Source organism: Dipteris shenzhenensis, chromosome 23 (assembly GCF_047967505.1).
Source record: "Dipteris shenzhenensis isolate YYH24624 ecotype China chromosome 23, Dip_SZ_1.0, whole genome shotgun sequence".
NCBI lineage: Eukaryota > Viridiplantae > Streptophyta > Polypodiopsida > Gleicheniales > Dipteridaceae > Dipteris > Dipteris shenzhenensis.
Genome location: NC_141618.1, coordinates 49,747,402 through 49,760,426, shown reverse-complemented (window position 1 = coordinate 49,760,426; position 13,025 = coordinate 49,747,402). Strand labels below are relative to the sequence as shown.

The 13,025-nt window shown below is 49.6% G+C and overlaps 1 protein-coding gene across 1 annotated transcript in view; it reads right to left on the bottom strand.

Moving 5' to 3' along the window:
• PA200 (proteasome activating protein 200) overlaps window positions 1-13,025 on the bottom strand; it is a 178,368-nt gene that overhangs the window by 54,525 nt on the left and 110,818 nt on the right. The gene's annotated exons all lie outside the window — the stretch shown is intronic.

Sequence of the window (13,025 nt, the reverse complement as noted above, 5' to 3'; positions counted from 1 at the left end):
GTGGATAACCATGCACACCATGTATCCGCCTCGCTCTCAGCTAGTCGTTCGGATGACTCAGAGCTAGCCTTGGTAGTCTCCATCGGGGTAAGTCCCAGACTCTGTGAATGAATGTCAGTGTCTGAAAGATGACATCTATCTGTAGGGGGGTCATCGTGAGCTCTGCATGTCCTATCTCATGCGGGACTAAGGGCTTGCCTCGAATCATCCTAGATCCCATAGTCACCTATAGCAGCTCAAATCTCCAAGGTCATATCCCCAGAAGGGTGATGCATACATGGCAGTCAGCCGCACTAGCTATCGAAGAGCCAGCAGCTCGTTGGTGGATCCTGAAAGTGTGCCTAGTAGCACTGTCTCTCCAATTGGGCAAGAGCAACCCGCCTTTGTGTGAGTCGTGCATGGGCTGCATGTGTCATAGTGAAAAGGGGTCCTATGAAGATGCTCCTAAATAGATGTAGGACTGCACTATCCCCACTGGCTCGTCTCGATAAGTGAAGCTGAGTCGACGGAGCACTGCATGTGAGGTATTGAAGACCATAACCTTGGTCTTCCGCAGGTTGACTGTCAAGGGTCTCTCTTTGCAGAACACCTCTAGGGCCTCCAAGTGTCTCTGCAGCCCCTCAGCTGAGGATGAGATAAGGACTATATCATCGGTGTATAGCAATATCTGTATCATGAGATCGGCCAATAGTATTCCTTCCCCTCCTAGGCGGTCTATGAAGGAAGTGATCTCATCAATGTAAAGCCCAAAGAGGGTCAGTGAGAGAGGCCAGCCCTGCTTCACTCCGATCCTACTCTCAACCCAATCCGATAAACCGCCTGGGGCGCAAACTCTGCCTCTGACTGACACATGCAAGCTCATCACCCCCCATATCAGTGTCTCTAAATGGCTCTGGTAGTCTCTTGATCATGCACGACCGTGGGACAAAGTCAAAAGCCTTCCGAAAGTCTACAAAGCATGTGTAGAACTTCCAGTGTCTGGACCTCGCCTCCTCAATGATAGCCCTCAGAGTGAAAATGTGGTCAAGGGTAGAGTGTTGTCTCCGGAATCCTGCCTGCCCTAGTGTCCACTATCCTCGAGCCTTTGTGTGGTTGCTGAGCTCCCTCTCTAAATCTGATCCATAAATCTTGGCTAGACTATGACCAATCATGAGGGCTCGACAGCTCGATGGCTGCAAATACACGACATCTTCACATCTCATCGGAGAGCTGACATGGCCCCCAGATATGTGTTCGGAGCACTAGCATTACCTACTTGAGTCTATTGAGATTTTGAGAATATTAGAGATTATTAGCTTAGCTGAGCACTCCACAGGAGCCTGAGCGAGCCGTCTCATTCAGCCCACAGCCGTTTGTACGAGCTATTCTATTGATAGTACTTTCGTCTCATAGGCCCGTTGTTAGAGGTCAACATCTCCTGATGTCCCTAGAAAGAGGGCCTTGCTTGTGGGTATGCTTGCCCAGTGAGTGAGGCTAGCGTAGAGAGTGAGGGCCTGTGTTGTGGGTGTCCCCCCCCCCCGTGAGGGTAGTGGCAGCCTGATCAGTGCTGAGGAGAGGCTCCCTTTTACGGCTGTCCTTGAGCCCCTTCTAGGGCTGTGTGGAGGAACCTAGGGAGTCGGCTCCTTGATGTGTAGGTCAACTGGAGGTCAGAGCCCCTCATATAGGCTGGTGCAACTCCTTGTGGAGGGCTAGGGGCAGTCGGGCCTAGAGCCATGCTTGTCGGCTGGCAGGCCCATGCATTAGGGCCTTGTGCAGCCCTATATAGGAGGCTGTAGGGGTAGGCCCTCTAGGCATGTGGGTCAGCCCATGTAGGCAGTTGGTCAGCCCTGCCCCTTGTTGGCCGACTAGGAGGCTAAGGGGCTATATATAGCCCCCCCCCCCCCCCCCCCCAAAGTGCATTTATACTTCATTGCGGTACCTGGCAGAGGAACAGAGCCAGCCCAGAGTAGCACTCGAGGAGCAAGGTAATGGTGCAGTTCATCCATTCTCTTGTGCTCCCGTTCTTGTAGTTGTTGAGCTGTTTGTGTGAGCTCTCAAGCAGCCTGTTGGTTCCGCGGATTTCCCCCAATTTTTGTGGGGTTTTCTCCACATATCACATGTGGTTCTCTTGTTCCTTTCTCACCTTTCTCTCCCTCAGTGTGTAGTGTGTGAGGCGTACTCTTTCTCTCTATTCTGTTCATTTCCGTTGCACTTCTCACACCCGTGAGGCCTCTTGAAGACCGCCTAGGTGGAGAGGGATCCCTGCTTGCGGATTTGTTGATACTATATGCATATGACATAGTTCTCTTCTCCTCCTCCTCAACAGGGTTACAGCGGCATCTTGAGGCTCTAGAGGTGTTCCGCATAAAGAGAGACCTGACAATTAACTTTGGACTCCTGGAGTATGGACAATCTGAAAATGATACATGGATAGCATATTTGCCCATTTCATATGCTTCTCTGAAAGCTTTGTCTGAGTCAAAAAGTATCTCAAACTTTGGTGATCTGTCTTAACTGTAAAATCTGCACCCAAAAGATAATGCTTCCATGTATGGATGGCATGAATTACAGCCAATAACTCTTTCTCATAGATTCCCAGATATCTCTCTACATCCCGGAGTCTCCTGCTCTCATAGGCCACTACCCATTCGGATGCAATGCAGCCCCAACACATTCCCCACAAGCATCACAATCCACATCAAATGGCTGATACAAATCTGGAACTATTAAGATTGGCTCTATGGTCAGCCTCTCTTTGAGTGTGATGAATGCTGTCTTTTGAGGAATTCCCCATCTGAAAGCTGCATTTTTCTTAGTAAGATCGTGGAGTGGAGCGGCTATATCCGCAAAATGCCTGATAAATCTTCTATAGTAAGAACACAGACCTAGGAAACTTCGAACTTAGTGCACAGTTTTCAGCTCTGGCCATTCCTGAATGGCACGGATCTTTGCCCGATCCATCCGTATCCCATCTTTGGATATTATATGCCCCAAGTAATGGATTTCTTCCAGGAAGAATTCTCTTTTCTTGCTGTTTGCATAGAGCTGATGATTTCTCAGCTCTTGAAACATTATAGCAAGATGTTCCTTGTGCTCTTCTTCGGACTTAGAAAAGACAATTATGTCATCGAAGAAGGTACCAGTGAACTATCTGTAGGGTCGGAAGATACGATCCATCATCCAGCATTTGTCAATCCAAAAGGCATCACCAGATATTCATACATCCTGAGGCTGTATCCTCACTTGGTGATAGCCACTCTTTAAGTCTATATCCTGCTGAAAACTGAAGCTCCATTTAACTGATCCAGCACATCATCAATGCACGGAATAGGGAATCTATTCTTGATGGTCATTTTGTTCAGTGCGCCGTAATCGACGCACATATGGAATGAGCCATCTTTCTTCTGCACTAGCAGTACAGGGGAACAAAAAGGAGAAGAACTGGGCTGAATCCGCCCCTTGGACAACAAGTCCTGCACCTGAGTCATAATCTCTTCTCGCTGAGTTGCACTAACTCTGTATGGGCCCTATTGGGTGGCTCACTGCCAGGAATGAGTTCTATGCCATGATCCTCAGGTCTCTCAAAGAGTAGCTCCCCTGGCAAAGCGTCAGAAAAGAAATCTTTAAAAATTTCAAGAAACTGAATTTTATTATGAACTGCCTCACTTATTTCAGCATGCATTTCCACATCTCTCTCTTTTACAAAAATCATGTAAGCTGAAACTGCAGACTTTATTTCTTTTCCAACAGAACCATTTGATACAATGGGAATAGTTTCCCCTCCTAGCAACCACATGATGTACTTTGCCCCTATGTACAAACTCCAGCACTCTTTCAGGAAGAGTCAACTTCACTGCCTTGCAATGAAACCAAGGCATACCCAAGACTACATCATGATGTTTCAGTGGAGAAATGAAGAAGTCTTCCTGATCCACATAACTCTGTACATGAAGACGGAGCTTACATAGATCAAGGAAGTGACTGGCACAGGGTTCCCACAGAACATCTGATCAGCATCCAGAGCCCTGCCCAACTCCTCCGTCTTTATTCCCAGCCTCAGGGCTAGATCCTCTGATATAAAGTTATCAGTAGCCCCTCGATCAAATAAAATCAGCACTTGCTGCTCTCTGACTTTTTCCCAAGATAGCAGCAATTCTCGTTCCTCTGGGTTTGAAACATGACCCGGTATGTCAAGGATTCCTCCTGCCATTGGCTTTTGCGGTCCCCGTGGCTTCTCTGCCTCTTCTCCCTTCGAAGTTGAAGGCTTTTCTGGGCACTGGGCAGCCACATGCCCCTCTTTGTCGCACCTAAAGCATTTACCCTCTTTCCTGAAAGTTTCAATCTGTTCAGGGGTAAACTATGCTCTTCCCTTATAGGGCTTTTGCACTTGGATTCCCCTCCGCTTTTGAGGCTGAAATCCCCTCCTCTGAGCCTTGGAAAAAACTCTCTTGTGTAAAACTTGGGGGTCGCTGGCTTTTTATCCCCCGGTAACCCGGCCTGTAGTGAAGGCACACCAGTAGGATCTTGCATGTACATGAGACTAGCCACATTGGCTGAATGCATGAGATCTGATATTTCTTTGATATCTTTGGTGTTCACTTGGGCCTGTATCTTTGCAGTGAGTCCTGTCCTATACTTCCTGAGTTGAGTCTTGTCAGAAATCTTCTTGAAAGGCGAAACCTACAAGTATGCGTCCCAAAATTTCTGGTTGTAAGACTCAACTGTATCTTGTGCTTCCATATGAATGCTCTCCCAACCCAAAAGGACATGATCCCGAAACTGTTTGGGACTAAACTGTTTATAGAAAGCTTTCTTGAAGTCCTTCCATTTCCTAGGGACTACATAGTTGGTTGTTTTAGCTATCCACCATGCACTGGCTGTACCAGTCAAGTGTAAACCAACCATACGAAGCTTTGAGGACTTACTGAACTTTTCCAAGATGAAGGTAGCATCAAACTGCCTTATGAACTGCATAGCCTTTTCATCTTCGCCATACTGGCCATTGTAAGTGGCAAATCTTACAGACTTCCCACCGTCCTTGAATTCTTTAGTCTCTGCCTTCTTGCTGGACTTCTTCTTCTTCTTCTTCTTTCTTTTCTTTGACTCTGAAGATCCCGAAGAAGGAGGTGATGTCGAGGATGAAGAGGTAGAGCTAGAAGATGAAGACGAACTGGATGAATTGTGATGATGCTTCGCCTTCTTCTTCTTGGGAAGAGGACCTGCTCTTTTCCTCTTTTTGCCCACCACCACTTCTTGATCTGCTCGAGAGGGAGGCTTCTCTGGCTTTCCCTCAAAAAGAGGTTGTACCATCTTGCGAAACAATGGATCGCGTGTTGCCTCTCCCAACTGAGTAATCAACTCTCTATAGGCATTCTCTTTGTTTATTTGTAAAGCTTCAACCTGCTGTACCTAGTTAGACTCTACCATTCCCTCATGGGATGATTGGGCATGCTGCTGTGAAGCCAATTGTCTGAGATCTGCAACTCTCTCACACACACTTTGTAAGCAACTGATGCACTCAACCTTTGCTTTTCAAAAAGAAAGTACCTCAACAAGAGGTGTCTTGCATTCACAACTTGTGCCAGTAATGGGCTGTCAACTCAAAGCATATACCCACAAAGTGGCAAAGCATCAACGACTGTGTTGCCCCTTTCCTGGTTGCTGCAAATAGCACTCAAAATGCATTTGGTTCATCTTTCCTGTGCACAAAGGCATGCATTTTCTCTTTTCTGCAAATCTTTGATTTTAATGTGTTTTTGCTGCTTTTCTGATAGTAAAACTCTGAGAGATAAGTGAAAATTGATGGCCAGAACTGTCTCTACAACTGTCTTTTTTTTTTTTTGGACAGTAACTAGATGAGGTAACCATTTGGTTAGTCTGCAACTAGACTAACTGGACTGGTCACAGTCTGGTTACAGTGACCAAACTAGTCTGGTTGGGTCAAGTTAACTAGACCTCTAACCAGTCCACTAACCAAGGTTAGGTTAGATAAACCCATGGTCTGACACATCAGCCACCTGTCTGCCACGTGTCAGTGCCACGTCAACATCTACCACATCATCATGGCTGCTTGCCTGTGTGCCACGTGTCAACCCTTTGCCACGTCAGAGAAAAACTCAAACAAAGTCCCGTCACGCTGTCGCCTGCAACCCTGCGTAGATCAACGTGATGTTTGGCACAAAGATCTCGCACAGCTTCTGTCTGACGCATATTGGCGTAAGAAATTCGCCTGCAATCTCTACTGGTCGGGCGTCATGTCAGCGTCTTCTAGAGACCTTCTGTGATGCTGCCCCTGCGTCGATGGTCATAGCTCACGTGAAAGCGTTGCTGGTCATCGATGCTTTCTACGATGCCTTCGTGCTTGGACTTTCGTTAAATTATTCACTCCCGTGGCGCACACTCTCTGCATAGACTTCTATAAGGCACCAAATAATTCCACGGTGCTCACGCAAGGCGACAAATTAGCTTTCTATAGGCAATTTTAATGCCATAGCGTAGCCTCCTCAAATACTATCACCTTTAGCAGGGCATGTGATTCGACGCAAGAAGCCCAAAATCACCACGAGTGTACATGCAATACCCAAACAGTTACGTCACTCGTGATTGCTTCCATTTGTTATGAGGCGTCCTTATGCCGTCACCATATGCTTTGCCTTAGTTCACGCCTTGCTGCTGGATCGTCACAACCTAAAGAGGCCATGAGCCTTGGCTCTAGTATCAATGTAATAAGAAATCCTTTGCTCTACTAAAATCCCATAGATAAAATTTCTGCATACGCTATCTCATTTGCTCTCTCTCTCTCTCTCTCTCTCTCTCTCTCTCTCTGCAAACATACTAGGGCCCAGGACAAATCGTCGGGCTGGACCCCCCCAAAGGCTTTATTCATGAAGAGAGAATCTGTTACAAAGAGTTCAGCATGGAGCTGCCTAATACAAAATCCAATGTGAATTGATATTACAACAGGTTCAAGCTAATTTCAAATTGGCAACATGCCACTTGTCTAAAATCTAGACCAAGTCCTATTACATGCCACTAAGGGCAACTCTGGAGTCTTTGAAGCACTTGGTCACGCGAACCGCCTCGTAGATGCTTGTAGGCTTCGTAGCGCTTAGGAAAATAACTCTTCCTAGTACCTGCAACAATTAATTAAAGCGCACCACCATGGCACCCATTAATTGTTAGCGCTTTGCATGTAAATAACACACTGTGGACTAATTCTAGTCGCGGTGGGTGTCCCCACTCAACACATGTGCACATATAACAAATATATATATATAAATATATTTATTCTCTGGTTGACCGGAGTCAACACTCTTGATTATAATTAAGGGACTTTGACCAAGGGTCGAAGCGCCTTAATTATAGTCAAGTCTCTCCAACCGAAGTTGGCACAACTCTCCAACCGAAGTTGGCACAACTCTCCAACCGAAGTTAATCCTCTTGATGCATGCCAAGCGTCGTTGACCGAAGTCAACACTCTCTGACTGTAGTCAGCTCTGTGGTTCTCTGGTTAACCTCAGTTAACCCTCTTGGTAATAAACCAAGTCTCCCCAACCAAAGTCAGGCTTACTTTACCAGAGTCAAGTATCTTTAACCGTAGTCAATTCTTTGACCATTAAAAGAACTCTTTGACCATAATTAACACATATGAAAACTCTTTAATTATGATCAGATAAATGGTCAACTGTACTTTGACTTAGGATGTTTACATTGTGGTGATAACAAATAAGTATTAACTTGGGTTATATATCGCTCTCACAAAATATATGTAATATTAATACTATATATGCAATAGTTTTTAAAATATAACCCCATAGATGTGCTCAAATGGGATTTTTCGATCAATTTGAGTAGCTGAATGACTATATTTAGACATTGGATGTGAAAGTTATGCCACTTTTAAAAGTGTTGTCCATGGTAGTTTTGCCAACAAAACTACCTTATAAGACCTACTTCAAAGAAGTTTCGCTGGCGAAATTACTTTGATTTTTTGTTTTTCGCAAAAAGTAGTGCTAGTTATATTACTTGAAAGCGAGAGTACAAGAAGGCCTAAAGGCCAGCGGGCTGCAATCACAGAATGGATACAGCCCGAGACTCAAAATGCTAATTACAAGCCTCTCAGGGCATAATCATCGGAGAGTGGACAAACAGCCACGGTGGGGGGGCGTAATGCCACTGAAGACTCTAAGCAGAGTGCTGGAAGAACAACTCCCGGTGGTCCCAGTCGCGAAGGAAACGCCGTCTCTTTTCCTTCCCTGCTCGGGACTCCCCCTGAATCTGATCCCACTGACCCTTGAGCGTGTGAACGATCATGCTCCAAATGTTTGCCAGGGTCTGGGTAGTAGAAGAAGTCTAATCTCCTACGGTCTGCGCGCATCTGGAAGTCCAGAAATGCCAACCTGCAATGCTCCCTATGATCTCCCAAACTGGGTGTCGAGTCATCGCTCCTGCATCTATCTCTGTCAGATGCCAAGGGAAGCTGTCCAGGTATGCCCAGGTGGCCTGCGTGATGAAGAAGACGGGATCTTGTCTAGAGAACTCATAAGCCAAGTGATGTCCCATCTCAGTGCTGCACCAGCAAACGGCTCCCTAAGTGATCAGTCCTAGCTCGGGTGCAACCCTCGCTAAGATCCCCATGACTCCCTTCCAAACTGTCTGCGCATGCGAGCAGCTCCAAAGGCAGTGCTTCAAGGACGACTCCTTCTGAAAACACATCTGGCAAAGCCCCTCCTGCCCCATCTGCCTCATCCAACTGCCAACTGGTAGCCCCTTGTGTGCCACCATCCAAAGGAAGTAAGAGATCTTCCTCGGCCGCCAGCTAGCCCAAAGAGTCTTCCAGAATGTGCAAAGAAAGACCAGAGATATCCCTGGGCATACCAACTATGTGCCTGTGTGGGTAACCCGTGCTGGAGAGCCCCAAGAGCACGCCTACCCGTACACGCACTGTAAGAGAAGGAGGGTTCTCTGAGGTCTCCAATGGTGGCCTTATGTGCTAGGCACCATGCCGCGTTTAATTACACATTATTAAGCCCATGCTTGGACTTTTAAAACCAAAGTTGTCACAGTCTTGTAGTACATTAAAGTACTTAGAATTTCACGCCCCCCTGACAGGAGGGCTGAAGCAGCCTATAGGAGAGAAAGGAGTGCAAAGGAGTGAATGGGGCTCAAGGAGGGCTGGAAAATCTTGAGGATGGAGAGAGTATGAGGCTAAAGGAGTGAAACATTGCAGAGGAGGCCAAAACCACTCCCCTGGGTCCCACTCCACCTCTGTCAAGGAACGGCCCTCCCATATCCAGAGTCTCCAATCCTGGTCCTGCATAATCAGGGGGTCTATATGCCACGTCTTCCCTTGCAGCCCTACAATGCGAAGGTGCTACCAGGGAAGCTGGGGGTCGATCACGGCCTCTCTGCTCTGTAGGCGGCTATCATCGACGACGGAGAAGAAGTGTATCGAGGAGTCCGAGAAAGGCCTGCAACCACCAAAGGAATGCCCCGTGGAGTGAACTGTCCTAGCCATCTCTCATCTCCCGGGAAGAGCTGTCCGGTGACCATGGGAATCCTCCAACCTGCAGGAATGGTAGCATCAATCTCCGCTCGCCGAGTCTGGATCCCACGTGCCGTACCTACTGCTGCTGCCAGCTCGCTTGGGCTCAGCTGGCTGTAGACGTCCCTCCAAACCCGGAGCGAGCGTGCGGGCCCACGCGCCTAGAGCGCGCAAGGAATATGGGATCTCTCTCCAAGCTGGCGACCTGTATCATCTGTCACCTGGCTGCTCCAGATCAGGGGCTGTCTGTCTATCTCCTCTCGGCAGCTAGGGGGAACCTGGGAGAGGCTATGTCGTAACTTCCTCCAGACCGAGACGAGGCTACGGAGGAAGGGGGAATGGGGCTGAGTCAAAGGGGCAGAAGTGAAGATCCACCGGATAGATGGCTGCCAGACACCCCCTCTCTATGGGGTACACGCGTTGAGACCATGCTGAAGCAAGAGCTTCCATGTCTGCCCTCCTGGGGTCAGATCGCAGATGACTAACTTGCCAAGTAGTGCCTGACTCTGCAGCTCTGGATCTATGATGCCGAGACCGCCCTCTGTCTGGGGAAGAATGACTGTCTGCCAGGCGACCCTGGCTCTGGTGGTGCCGGAACTGTCTGAACCAGACCATAGGAAGTTCCGCACCAGTCTCCTCAACTGGGCTACACATGATCTCGAGAAACACCAGCAAGAGGCCACATACCAAGCAGTGGCAAGAAAGACCTGGTTGACCACAAGGGCCCTACCTGCCAAGGATAGCCGAGCCGTGCTCTAGAAAGCAAGCTTTCGTCATATGGACGCTAGGACCGGCAAGAACTGCTGAGCCGGCGTGATGTTCAGGCCTCCCTGGAATCCCAGGTAACGTGTCGTCTGTCCTCTAGGGATCCAGTGAAATCACAAGAAAATACCCCACTGTGAGCAGGCTCCCGGGTCCGTAAGAAAACCAACTGACTTATGCCAATTGATTTTCGCCCCAGCCGCAAGGCAAAAAATCTCTAGGGACAGTCTCACTCGCTCCAGTGACTCGACATCATCCTGCACATATAGGGCTGTGTCGTCTGCATACTCGGAGTCCAGAAGCCCTGCATCGTCTCGAATAGGTAGACGCATCCCGCGAAGCCCAGTGGTACGGGCTCGAAGGAAGTGAATCATGGCCTCCGCGAAAAATAGGAAGAGGTAGGGCGCTAGCAGACAGCCCTGACGCACCGAGCGCTCGAGTGTGAATCTCTCCCCCATCCTGCCGCTGATGATAACCCGGCTGGAGGCCGACCTGTAGAGGCTAGCAATACCTCTGATCCACTCGTCCGGGAAACCGAATCGAGAGAGTGTACCTTCCAAGAAGGACTAGTCTACCCTGTCGTACGCCTTCTCAAAGTCGAGAAGGAGTATGGCAAGGTGCTGGCCACTGTGCTGGGCCCATTCTGTCGCCTCTGAGAAAGTGAAAATGTTGTCCAAAATGCTGCGATCTTGGACAAAACCAGCCTGAGTGTCATGAATCAAGTCGTGTAGTAGGGGGCGGATGCGGATACTGATAATCTTGGCGAGGATTTTGTAGGCAGTCGAGAGGAGGGTGATAGGGCGCCACTGTCTGATCTCCTGACGGTCCCCCCCTTTCGGGATGAGGCAAATCAAGCCTGTCGCAAGGCTCTCTGGCATCTGCCCGCTGGAGAAGATATGCTGGAAGGCTGCGAGCAAGGGCCGGTGGATCTGCTCCCAAAAGGTGGTGAAGAAAGCTCTGGAGAGGCCATCCTCACCTGGGCATTTCTGCCTGTCAATAGCGCTCACCGCATCCTGCATCTCCGCCACAGTGAAAGGGGCGAGAAGGGAGTCACTCATGCTAGGCTGCACGACCCCCGGTGTAGACCTCCACACCTCCTCCCTGCAAGGGTGGCCATGAGGGTCTGGGGGCTCCTGCTAGAACAATGATCTGTAGAAATCTGTCGCCAAGTCCTGGACCTCGTCTGGATCTATCCTGACACTACCATCCTGCGCCCTGAGAGATCCGAGCTGTTTCCCTACTGACCTCTGTCCATGAGTCCTGAAGAACTCTCTGCACATCCTGTCGCCTTTCCTAGCCCAGAAGGACTTGGAAGCATGAAATGAGAACTCTGAGCGACGCTGAGTGATCTCCTCTAGCATGGCTCGGGCTCGAACCTCCTGCTGTCTGAGCTCCTCAGAGCCTGGAGAAGACTGCTGCATCCGCTGAATCGAAGCGAGATCTCGTCTGAGACCCCTCTCCTTCACCCAACACTGCTGCCTGACCTGAATCGCCTCCTGCTGACAGATAAGGCTAGACTCAGCAAGCGCCTGAGCTACCTGTACTGCCATATCCCCGGTGGGGTCCCAATCCTGCTCCCACAGGTCCACTATCCTGCTGTGAACCGCTGCTCTGGAGTAGATGGAGTCTGGGATCCGGCATGAGCATGAAGGTGAGGAGTGAGAGGCTAAGTCTAGGACTAGGATGACTGGGGCATGGTTTGACAGTGTCGTCCCTGGAACCACTCCTGACTCTCCACCTCTGCCAAGCACCCAATCGCTGACATAGAAACGGTCCAGCCGCTCCAGAAGTCTGCCTCCCTCCCTCCTGTAACCCCAAGAGAAGTACAGACTCCCTGTCCATCTGCGAAAGGAAGGCTCCCTCCAGCTGTCCCGACCTCCCACTGCGAATAGGAAGGAGTCCCAATTTGCCTACTCTGCCTGAGCTATACCGAGGAACTTTGGGCCTCGCCTACTGGGAACCTTCGATTGGCGAGCAGGGGAGGAGCGGGGGTGTTTGTACCTCCATCGACGCTTCTCTACTTCAGCATGTGTGTGGTTTTGGTACTCTGATCCCAGGACGTGCGCTTTGGGTGGGCTTGAATATTGAGGGATCCCGTATCGGCATCCTCAATATCTATGCCCCGACCGATCTTAGACGGAGAGCCGCTTTTTGGAGATCATTGACAGACTTGTTGCCAGAGATGGACTCTTGGATTGTGGCGAGGAATGCGAAAGCGGGCATCAAAGTCCGCTACACTGAAACCCCTGTACCATGGGACCATGAGGATGATCTTCCCACCCACAGAAGTAGGGGATCGCCTGACCATGTCGCTCGCAGCCTGTGCTGAGGAGAGCTTGAGCCAGAAGATGCCACGTCCCATGAGTGCAACCTCCTCGACGTGACTGTCCTCAAGGTAGAGGGTGGACTGCAACTAGTCCCTGATGTCTGCTCATGAAGGGGAGTAGCCGATGACACTTCCATAAACGGATGTCTGGGAGAAGTCCGTGGCGACCTGCTTCACCAAGGAGACCTGGTGCTCTGTCAGTGTTACGCGATAGGCTGATGGAGGGGGGGCCACCGGTTTCGGGCACGTGGCCGCCATATCGCATTGACTAACTGCGAACGCTCCAACGGCGGGGGAAGGAGAAGGAGAAACGGAAGAGGCGGGGATGGGGGATTGGGCGGAGGGGGGAAGAGGGAGGGATGGCGAGGTATGAGGAAGCGGGGGGGAAGAGAGGTGGTGACGAAGGGGCGGGTG